Below are 12069 nucleotides of genomic sequence, written 5' to 3'. Positions count from 1 at the left end.
GTCCTAGACCATGTATAAAGCGAGTAGGAAGAGAAGAAAGAGGGACAGAGAAGTGTTTTAAACAGTTAGCAGGGAGCCAGCGTGCCTGCCCGTGGATGGAACAGGCTCCCCTATGGCTGGCTTGAACTGAGGTGCAGCTGGCTCTGGAGGAAGGGCCTGCTGAGAGTCCAGACATGGAGAAAATAACACTTACAGGTTAGAGACTGTAAAAGTAATCCTACACCCGGCTGCCCTATCATCATCGTTCCGGCAGGGGGTGGGGATCATCTGATTGACGGAAGCCCTGGATGCTGCCTTGGAGAATGTGTGGAAGGTGAAAGCTATGACCACAGTGGGTCTGGCTGGCACTGTCTTGCTGTGTCATGCTCAGTCTACCCAACAGCCTAGAAACTCAGCTGCTGCCTTGCAGAACCTGTGGGGAGTTTAGGCTTTTATCGGCGACAGGTTCATAGAAAAGCTGATGGTTTTAATGGGGTGGACTCTGGTGCTCCCTGCCCTGTTACTCAAGTTACTCATTACCTTCTGATCCTCTTTCATAGTTGCAGGCTCCCCTCAGGATCCCTTCCTTAGGCTCCTGTAGGGACTAGTACATACCGAAACTGTGCAAGGCTCCTGGACAGAAGGCCTGAGACTCTCAGACCTCTGGGTGCCCGTGTAGGAATTCCAGCTATTTAATCAAGGGCCAGTTTGCAAAGACCTCGCCTCCCATCTCAGTCCTGAGAGTTGCCTGTGTCTCAGCTGAGTTTAAGCCTCCATGCTTTCTCTAGGCCATTTAGCATCCACCGTTCCTTCTCTTCCGTCCTGTCCACTTTGGTGACCAGGACCTCTGCTTTCCCTTCCTATGGGGATGTCATCTATGGGGCTTTAGCTCTTCGTGCTGCAGTCGGGGGAGACAGGCATCCCAAGACAGGCTTCTCTGTCCCTCTCACCCCCAGCTGCTGCTATGGCTTGGCATTGTGGCAAAATGTTGAGAAGATAGTTCAGCTGGCAAATGCTTGCTATACAAGCTTGAGGGCCGGAATTGGATCTCCAGAAGTCACTATTTTTTTGTGTTTTAGAGGTTTTGTTGTTTTTTTCAGTTGGGTTCAGTGGTGAATGCTCGAAAGCCCAGTGCCAGGGAGGCAGAGACAGGTAGATCCCTAGGGCTTGCCAGCCAGTCTAGCCTACTCACTGAGCTCCAGGTCAGCGAGAGACCCAAGCTCAAACAGAACAGAAATAGGAACCAGAACACAAACACGCACAACACATGGTGGACAGCTCCTGAGGAGTGTCCATGTGCTGGCCTCTGCATGCACATGGACATGTGTGTACCTGAGAGTGCACAACACACACACACACACACACACACACACAAACACACACACACACACACACACACGACTGAGAACAAACGGCCTTGCTTAGGGGCAGGGTGGTATCCAGGAAGAGTGGGCTGCCCTCATAAGGACTGTTTTCGGTGCGAATAGTGTGTGGCTTGGTGGAGACTCTGATTCACAGCCACAAACTCCCTCAGCCTTTGGTTTTTTTTGTTTTGTTTTTTGTTTGTTTGTTTTTTTGGTTTTGTTTTTTTTGCATTGGGCACTGAAGGCTTCCCAGGAAAGTCCCCTCTTAAAATTGTATCTTGGAAGGCAAGTTCAACAGATTACTGCTGAGGACAGCTAGCTGGCTGAGGACTCGGGAACACTTTCGCCTTGCTGTTACTGTCTTTTAAAAGTATGAACATGTAGATTTGCTAATGAGACACTGAAAGGAATACATGAAAAGATAAGTAAGAAAAGAGTTTTGTGTTTATATGTCCTTGCCTGGTTCTTAAAAGGATTTAAGAAAGCAGGTCATGGGTAAGTGGTTTGAGTCACAGGTGAGTGGTACCAACCATGCCAATGCTATTTTCAGAAGTGACGGCAGGTGGACACTTGGTCTACACTAGTGAAGGGCTCTCCAACCCAGGGAGAGATGCTGAAGCCAGTCTTTTCGCAGACATGCATTCTGCGGACTCGGAATAAGTTAATCAGGGACCTGCCACCCGATGTGCCAGCTGCCAGGAGGGCAGAGACTACACCCACTTCTGCCTGTCGCCAAGGCATTGCTTAACTCACACAATTCTCCTTGGTTTAAGTTGCTAGGACAGGAATTCATCCATAGTCATTCATGCCAGGGACATACCCTGCTTTAAATAGCACTAACAAGGACATAGCCTGCTCTAAATAACGCTAATATCTATTCACTGTACATAGATTGCAAGTGAGTAAAACCTTTTCCTTAAGAAAGGATTCACAAACAGGAAGGTTTTTTTGTTTTGTTTTGTTTTGTTTTGTTTTTTTGTTTTTTTTTTTTTTAAATCAACTATCAACAAGGTGCCCCATAACAGAGGCAACTGGTTCCAGCCCTACCAGATGGAGAAGGGAAGGGAGCTGTAGAGTACACGGGTAACAGCAAAGGGTTGGGATGACAGGTTAATCCAGGGCAGAGGACAGGAGTCTGCTCTAGGGAAGTGGGACTGTAGGGACAGAATACAAAGAGGCAGAGGAGGGAATACCAGCTGTTTACATTCCTAAATCACAGTGAAAAGAAGCATTGCAGGGCTGGGGAGATGGCTCAGTGGGGATCGGCATTGCCGCGCATGCGTTAGGGACCAGAGTTTGGACCCCCAGTTCCCATGTAAAGGTGTGGCAGCACATATCTGTAATCTCAGGGCTCCTGTGTGAGGTGGGAAGCACAAACAGGAAAGCCACCAGAAGCTTGAAGTCCATAGAGTCTGCATATGCACCAAGGAACAACAAAAGAGAGACTCTGATCTCAGACAAGGTGGAAGGCAAGGACAGCACCTGAAGTTGACCTCTGACCTCTACATGCACATCATAACAAGTGCATTCCAGCACTCACTCACTCATGAATACACACACACATACACACACACACACACACACACACACACACACACACACACACACACACACACACGGTGGAGAGCAATTTAAGACACCTAAAATCAACCTCTGACCTCCGTATACATGAATACATATGTACCCATGCACCTGCACACACATGTACATACACATACACATGTACATAGCGCGCACGCGCACACACACACACACACACACACACACACACACACACACACACGAAAAATGGTATGACAAGGTGGTTAAATGCATGGATTCTCCAGGAAGGCTGCCTGAGGTCCAAATTCTGACCCTGTTACTGATTAGTGCTGTGACTTGCCCCTCGGTCTCCTTGTTTAAAAGAAGGATGATAAAATGTTAACCTTGTTAAGGGCAAGATCAAATGAGTAAGAACCTCAATCCACTGCTTAACTATCAGGGAGCGTTACTGAGCACTGAGGAGGCTGGGGTGCCCCCAAGTGCCACCCTTTGGCACTTTTGCTTTGGCACAGGGCTCTGTTTGCATTTGTGAAGATCTGGAGACAAAACAGCTATTATCCTAGTCAACAGTGTTTCTCATCCTTTCTGTATCCAGACACTGGGCTCAGCCTGTCAACAACCCAGCGAAGCAGGGACTGGTACAGATGCAGGGCTGAGGTTCAGTGAAAGGGCCATTTACAGGTGGTCCCACAGTTACCAAGGGGCGGAGTCAAGTCAGACTGTCCACCATGTCTGTGCTCTTACCTGGGGAGGCATCCTAAGAGTCCGATGGAACTTGGTGACAGGAATTTAGCAACAGGTGACATCTTAAGACCCTAGAGAATAGGCTAGAATTTGGAACCACTGTTTAGAGATGGCAGGACCCTAGCTTGCATCATGGACAGAGTCTCAAACTTGAAGACTTATATGCAGGCATGTCCAGTCTGCAGCTGACTGGCCACATGCACTCCAGGATAACCATGAATGCATCTCAAAATAAAATTATAAATTCACTTAAAACATTATGAGGAGGGTCTTTTGGGGGGGGTTTCTTTTTTTCTTTCTTTTTTTTTGTAACAATATATCATTCTTGACTGAACTTTGTAGAAGACAATATGTATCTCAATGTTCAAAGATTGGACACCACTGACAGCCTTGGGTGGCAGGGCCTTTGGAAACAAGACAGGTTACACAGGTACTGTGGCACCCAGTTTTCCTGAACCAGGGAGTGGGTGGGACTAGAGAATACAGGAAATGGGAAAAAAAAAAAAAAAAAGATTCAGGCATGGAGAGAATGCTGAACCAGGACTCTCTGCCTAAGTTCATAGTAGCCTGAGCTAAGTCTGAGGGTAACATTGGGCAACCTTGGTTGCAGAGATAGGAAGAATGGATAATCTGAAACAAAGTGTCTTAAGAGTTTATGGTGAAGGGAAAGATTTGACTTTTCTGAAGAGTACACCCAAATGTTTTACATATGTTACCCCAGAGATCCCGCATCTACATAACCATTCAAGACTGTCTTGCTAACCTTGGTCAAGGAATGCTGGTGATACCCACAGGTGTGAAAAGCCATGCCTACCTTGCAGGAGGCTATGTTGATATGGAGGGTTACTCATGGGCATGACTCAGCTCTGCCCCTCCAGGAACTGTGCTCTGGTCCATTCCTGCTGGGCTCAGTGGTGCAGGCCTGCCTGGGCATTTAAAGAGACTATCTCAAAACTAAAAATAGAAAGAAGGAGGGGTAGCCGAGAGGGCCCACCCAGCATGCACAAGGCCCTAGGTTTAATCCTTGGAGATCAGATTTCTAAATCCTATGCAGAGAAGTGATTCAGTGGTCCATGGGGGACCCAGGATTGTGCATTTCCTCAGTGATGCCAAGATGCTTCTTATGCCTTTGATCACAGGCCACAATTAGAAAATCTTGGATCTGGCTACCCACGGTGGGTCCTCCCTCTTTATTAGCAGTAAGGGGAACACAGTTGTGTGTGAGTGTGTGGCCTGAGTGGCAGCTGGCCTCTTCCTTGTCACACTGACTTGCCTGACAGACCTAGTATCACAACAGTATTGTGTACAAGGCCCAGCTCCCATGGTGCTCTTCTCTCATGAATCCTTCACAATGCCACAAGGTAGATGCTATTAACTACACACATCTCACTAATGCAAGACATGGGCCTGTCACCGGGAAGCTATGGAGCTGGGATTTGAACTCATCACTAGCAGAGTCCAAATGCATAAGGCTGTTCTGTGTTTGCAGGTTCAGCCCTCCTTTCTCACTCTGGGGGTGGGTGGTGTCCTTCTCTAGTGTCCATTCTTGTCTTGCCCACCTTTCCCAGGCTCACGTGGCACTTCTCCAGAGGACGGCATGTTCCCACACCCCTCTACCCTTGTTGCATTCAGTAAGTTAGAAGGGTGGGGAAATGGGTGTGTGGAAGCAGGAGTAATAGGTTCAATTCACATGCTGAAACCACCCCAGGCCCTGGGACCCCAGAATGTGACCCTATTTAGAAACAGGGTCTTCTCAGTGATATCCAAGTTATGATGAAGTTGTTAAAGTGACTGATTTCTTTATAAAGAAGGGAAAGTTGCCCACGGAGACATACACAGAGATGGAAGGATGTGAGGAGACACAGCCTCCCAAGAGAGAAGCCTGGAGCAGAGTGTCTCACAGCCCTCGGAAAGAGCCAACCTGAAAATACCTTTCTGTTATTTCTCCCATTCATTCTGTGGACTCTCCTCAGCAGCCCTGGCCAAGTCAAGTCATATAGGAAGCCATGTTCTGAGTGCTTCCTCTAGGCCCTGACCTTGGAATGTTCTAGCTGAAGGTCCACACACTGTGCCAAGTTGGAGCAACATTGGAGAATTTCAATTCTGAATGCCTTTCTGTTGTCTTAAGTGTTGCTCTTGAGAGTACAAAAAGGCCCAAGGCTCAGGAGGGTAGGACTGAAGAGACGGAAGGAGGAGGGAAGAAGAAAAGAAGGAGGGAGGAGGAAGGACTGAGTGGGGACTGTGGTCAGGTTTATGAGTGCCAGTAATGACCACGACAAGTCCATGCAGCTCACTTGCGGGAACTCCCTGCAGCCGGGGAGCAAGCCAAACCCTGAGCTCCAGCAGAGCTGGGACCCATAGTTCCCTGAGCTCCAGCAGAGCTGAGAACCATAGTTCCCTGAGCACAAGAGGCCTTAGATGGGGTGTGGCTATCAGTCTCTTCTGAGTTACCTGCACAGCACATGGCAAAGGTGCCTGGAGGAGACGCTTGCTCGGGCTGAGATCCGAAAGACTGTCAAGAGGAAGTGGAGGAGGACAGAGGATTCCAGAAGGTCACATGGTATGAGGAAGTGTGACCACCAAGGAGCCAAGCAAGGCCAGTATGGCTGGAGGGCAGGGAAGAGGGGCTGCCTAGGAGAGGGCTGTTAAAGGTTTGGATCTTGTTTTCATTCCTTTCTCTGTTGTTGGGTAAACATAGAAACAATATGGGATGACAGGTGATAGCCTGTCTTCAAGGGAGACCAAGACAGAAACTCAAGGCAGGAACCTGGAGGCAGAAACTGAAGCAGAGAACATGGAGGAATGCTGCTGACTGGCTTGCTCCCTGCTTCTGCTCAGCTAGCTCCCTTATGAAAACCCAGGACGACCTGTTAGAGACACTGCCCACAGTGGGGCTGGGCCCTCCTATACCACTTAGCAGTCAAGAAAACGCCCCCACAGGCATGCCCATAGGCCATTCTGATGGCAGCAATTCTTCATTTGCGGTTCCCTCTTCCCAAGTGTGTCAAGTTGCCAGCCACGGATGGCCATCACAGGTGCTTAAGCTGTTAAAGCCACAGAAAGCTTAGCAGTGGTTCTCAGCTTTCCTAATGCTGCGATCCTTTGGTGCAGTTCCTCATGTTGTGGTGACTCCCCCTCCCCCAATCATAAAAGTGTTTCTTTGCTACCTCATAACTGTAATTTTTCTACTGTTCTGCATCATAATGTAAATATCTGCTATTCAGGATATCTGATACCAGACCCACCAAAGGGGTCGCAACCCCACAGGTTGAGAACCACTGGCTTAGAGGGTGTGACTCATTTCAAAACAAGGCTGGAGGCACTGGTGTGGGGCAGCAGCAAGGAGCCCAGGCAGCTGGATGTCAGCTTCACCAAGCTGCAGGATCCTTGGGGAAGAGAACAGAGTTTAGTTACAATGCTCCCTCAGCAGTGGCTATCGAAGTGTCTGAACAGGCACAGTGTATCAATTACTTTTCCTTTCTGTGATCAAATGCCTGGTAAGAAGCAGCTTAGGTCCAGAGGGTTTATTTTGGCTTACAGAGTAAGAAATAGAGCCCATCAAGACAGGGAAAGCATGGCTGGGATGAGGGCAGGATAGCTGACCACACTGCACCTGTAGACAGGAAGCCAAGAGAGACAGAAAGTAGGGCCAGCCTGTACAACCTCAAGGCCCACCTCCGATGACCTCCTTCCTCTGGCAAGGCTCCACAGCCTTCCAAACAGCTGGGGACAAATGTGAGCCTGTGGGGGACATTTCACATTCAAACCAGGTAGTTGTCTGTGGTCAGTAGATCCCATTCATAAACGAGGCAGCCAGGCAGGGGTCATACTTCAGGTGACTGGACCTCACTGGAAGGACACAAAGGTCCTGGGGACAGAGCCTCTGCTTTCTGCTTCTACTCTGCCTGCAGTAACAAGAACTGGTACACATTTGGGGATCCAACTGTTCAGCAAGTGCTGGGGATGGCGGGCAAAGGAGGGGACAGAGGAGAGTGATAATCAACAGGAGAGAAAGCTGGTGGGGACAGGTATGAAAGGGACAGGGGGTTGGGGTTGGGGATTTAGCTCAGTGGTAGAGCAAGTGTGAGGTCCTGGGTTCGGTCCTCAGCTCCGACAAAAAAAAAAAAAAGAAAGAAAGAAGAAAGAAAGGAAGGAAGGAAGGAAGGAAGGAAGAAAGAAAGAAAGAAAGAAAGAAAGAAAGAAAGAAAGAAAGAAAGAAAGAAAGAAAGAAAGAGAACAGAAGTTGCTGGGTGGGGAAATGCAAAGGCCACAAAGCTAAATGTGTCTTAGCCATGACATCATACAAGGAGCTGTGAGCAAGTGTGATATAATCTCAGCACTTGGGAGGCTGAGGCGAGAGGATCAGAGTTCAAGACCAGCATGGGCTACATAGGTGGAGCCTGTTTAAAAGATTTTTTTTAAAAAAAAAAAAAAAAAAAAGGCAGTGCACCAGGCCCAGGGACGGGACCCTGGCTTGTATTTGAGGTCCTACCAGATACCTGACTACTGCACACTGCAGTCCCTTCCCTGGGAAACCTACCAGTAACAAATGTCCTAGAAATACGTCCCCTGTCACAAAGTCTGCTACAGAAAACTGAATGCAGTTTACTTGCACATTCTTTGTCTGCCACAGAAGGAATCCCTGTCTCCTCTGGATTTAAAGAGAGACATTGGAGATGGCTAAGCAAGGGTGAATCCATGGAGTAACTTGGGAGGAGAGGAAGCAGCCATGATGACTTGAGAGCACCCCTCGAGCCCCCCTGGACTCCCTTCTTTTCCTCCGCTGGCCCTTTCCTGCCTCCGAGGCTTTGCAACTGTGCCATGGGCTTGGAATGCTTTTCTTAGAGTTCCTCGCATAGCAGAGTGTCTTGTTTTGGTTATTCTCAGCCTCCGGCCTTACCTCAAAGAGGCTTCCGGTTACTCCAGTCTTAGCCTGTCTCTCCTCTGTGAGCTGACCCCAAGCAGTAGCTGTCTTGCCAAAGTTTAGAAACATTGTTCTTGCCTATTCTAGTAGAACAAAAGCCTGGCAGGCAGGAACCAGGCCTTGTCTGTCTTGATTCCTGTTCCCTCCCTAGTACCTAGGACAGAGGCTAGCCACAGAGTAGGAGCTCAGTAGCCAGATATCCAGTGAATGAGCCAATCCCTACATCTTGGGAGTAAGAGAGCCAAGGCCCGGGGCAGCAGTGGGGCATCCTGCCCATCTCTGCTATCCTTACACAACCCTTTGCATCTGAGAGCAAAGCTGTAAAGCCTGAGTCCACAGCCTGCCGGCTCTCAGCTGCTCTGGTATGGGTGGCTTGGTGTCATCGCTGCAGTCACTTTAGGCCAGTGTTTCACAACCTGTGGATCGTGACCCCTTGGAGGTCGAATGACCCCTTCACAGGGGTTGCCTTAGATCACCAGAAATATCAGATGTTTACGTTATGATTCATAACAGTAGCGAAATTACAGTTACGAAGTAGCAATGGAAATAATTTTATGGGGGGAGGGAGGGGGGTAGTGGGGCGGGGTGGGGGGTGATTACCACAACATGAAGAACTATATTGAAGGGTCGCAGGATTAGGAAGGTTGAGATCCACGGCTTCAGGCAGACCAAAGCTCATCCTAGATGTGTTATTCACATAGAGATGAATAACCTCGTGGCTGAGGCACATCTGAAGCAAATAGGTGTCATGGAGCTCTCAGAAAGGGTGGAGCTCTCGGAAAGGGTGCAGGGATTGAGCTTCCCGGGGGTTGATGGGAATGGCAGAGTGACTCACACTGATCACCCAATGTGTGCCAAGTGCCCTCTGGAGACTCTAGAGGAAGAAAGGGCTTCTCGAAGGTGCTGCTTTCCTTGTGCCTTCCTCAGAATCCCTGTCAGGGTTTGACAGAGCCAGGGTGGGAGCTCGGAAGAAGTGCTGCAGAGCCTTGCCCTGAGGAGAGAGCACGTCCCTGTCTCAGAGTCACAGGCTGAGTGGCCCGGCTTTTCGGACCAAGTTGCATGGCCCAGTAAGTATTCCTCCTTCAGGTCAATTAGTATGTCTGGTAGGGGGACACTTCTAAATGGTAGGTGCAGGTTAGGTTGAAAATGGCACATTTCAAAGGTTTCTTCCCAACCTTCCCAAAGCGAAATTTTCATGCCGTTAGCTGCATAAAACCCATTCTCATCCTCCCAGGCTAGCTCAGGGGAAGCAAAGTCTTCGGGCCCCGAGTAGAAGGTCAAAAAGTCTCCCGACAGCTCTCATTCTTACCCATCTTTCTGGAGCTTGTGGTGCTCAAGTGTGTAGCATAGTGGTCAAGGACAGAGGATACGGGGCAGGACAGTCTGGGTTCAAATTCTGGATCCGGCACTCCATAGCTGTGTGGTCCCCGACAAGTTATGTGTTTAAGGCTTTATTAAATAAACATTACAGTGGTACTTACTTATCCCTCATGGCTCTTGCCAAGAATGTGTGAGTTAACACAGGTAAAATGCATAGTGCCTGTCAGAGATGCCTCAATGTCAACTGTTCCCATCTCAGAGGATTAGACATTAGAGATAACACCCACAATGTTTTAACACACAATGCACAGATACCAGCTAACATTTCCTCGATGAAATGTGAGCTATTATCACTACTGACAGACTTTGCAGCTTAGCTAAGCCTTCTGGAAATCTCCACACAAACATTTTTAAACTTAAAGAAAAAAAAAAAGTACTAGACCATGAAGGTTTCTCCACTGCCCTGCTTATTCTGGCAGCCCCACCCTGTGCCTCCAAATAGGGAAGATGGTCAGTCTGGGCTTTTCTTCGTATCAGGAGCCTGGAATGAGCCAGCAGAGCTCTCTGAAGTCCTGAAGGCTGAAGCCCAAAGCCCAGAGTAGATGCAGGTTTGGCACACTGAGCTATAGATGTCCCCAACAATGACTAAGGACATGCAGGCTTTTGTTCCTTTGTCCTATGCACACAAGGCTTTGGGTTTCCTACCCGAGGAACCATGGTTCGTCAATGCAGGGCCTCCCCGGCAATTCTGCTCAGTGTACCCTGGGGTTGGTGTTGGGTTCAGATCACTTGAAAAGGGGTGACAGAGACTCCAGGGGCTGCTGATAGTGGCGGACTGCACAGCCGTTGCCTGCCCCATGCTCCACCCTCCCTCCTAATGACGCTAGCTAAGGAACTCTTCTTTCTGTTTCTTTATGAGAAAGCTTGACAAGGAGAGGGCTAGAGTTAGACTGGAGGTGATACATGAAGCAGGGCACAGCCATCTCCTTTGATGCCTTCCATCCCCTGGCCTGCCCTTGTGACATCTCAGAATTGTGGACATGGAAACAGCCAGTGGTGATCAGCGTCCCGGTGGTCCAAGAACCGCTCGCCTTGCACCAGGTGACCATGAATGAGCACATCACTTGGCTTCGGAAGCAGCCCAGAGAGATGGAGTCTGGCAAAGGCTCCAGGCTGAGGTCTGGAGGAGGCGATGCTGGCTGCACCCACGACCCCCTCAGCTCATCTTTTACCCTTGCGGCTCAGCAAAAATATCTGGATGCAAACCTGGCTGCTCTCCTGGGACGTTAGACAGCTGCTCACCGAAGACTGATACTCTCCCAAAAGGAAGCTGGAACCCTTCCAGTCCTACTCCGGCCTTCCCTGATACTCCCCCACCTCCCACTGAGGCCTGAGGGTTTGTTGCACAGCTGGACCGGGGTGGATCCAGAGGCACACAGGGCAAGTAAGCAGGGAGGGCGTTTCTAAAGCAATGTCCCAGTTGTTTCCAGTGACCCATTGACCTGACCCTCCCTGCCTTACGCAGCCCCCAGATTGAGCCAAGCCTTTGGAGGGCGGCTTCACCTTGGGGTAGCTGGCCTGAGCCTACTGTGCTGGGTGGGAGGTTTGGATCCCACGCTGGATGGATGGGCCCTGGGGGAGGGCAGGGGAAGGATGGGCCAAGGAGGGCCTCATCATGTCTCTCCTCAGAGTTTAGCAGTCAGATGAGGGCGGTGGGGGCCCCTGTTCTAGGAAGTGACTTGAAAATCTTTTAACACGTCTTGGCTGTAAGATGGAAGTTGACTGTCTAACCTGACCTGGTGACATGAAGTTTTTTCATCAGGCAGGGCAGCACTTATACATAATCCTAGCACTTGGGAGGCTGTGGCAGCAGTTGGGAATTTGAGGTTGCCTGACTACACAGTGGGACTGTTGTGTTTTGTTTTGCTTGTTTGTTTGTTTTGCTTATTTTTAAAACGCATTATGGGCTGCAGAGATGGCTCTGTCAATGAAGTGCCTGCCTTTATGTGGATCCCCATCACCAACATAAAAAGCTGGGTACCACAGAGCACATTTGTAACCCCAACACTGTAGTGGGAAGGGGTATAGGGATGTGGATAGAGACAGGAGGGACCCTGGCATTCATTGGACAGCTAGCCTTGCCCTGTCTGTGAGCTCCAAGGTCAGTGAGAGACTTTGTCTTTAAAAAATTCAGGG

At 49.3% G+C, this 12069-nt stretch overlaps 1 protein-coding gene and 1 long non-coding RNA gene across 4 annotated transcripts in view; one reads left to right on the top strand and one right to left on the bottom strand.

The window, feature by feature from the left end:
- Positions 1 to 12069, bottom strand: part of LOC118594614 — a 90896-nt gene that overhangs the window by 15886 nt on the left and 62941 nt on the right. The window lies entirely within an intron of this gene.
- The window catches only part of Fgf1 (fibroblast growth factor 1), a 68872-nt gene that overhangs the window by 349 nt on the left and 56454 nt on the right, over positions 1 to 12069 (top strand). The gene's annotated exons all lie outside the window — the stretch shown is intronic.

The sequence above is a fragment of the Onychomys torridus genome, chromosome 13 (assembly GCF_903995425.1).
Source record: "Onychomys torridus chromosome 13, mOncTor1.1, whole genome shotgun sequence".
NCBI lineage: Eukaryota > Metazoa > Chordata > Mammalia > Rodentia > Cricetidae > Onychomys > Onychomys torridus.
This window is presented reverse-complemented; position numbering and strand designations above follow the sequence as displayed.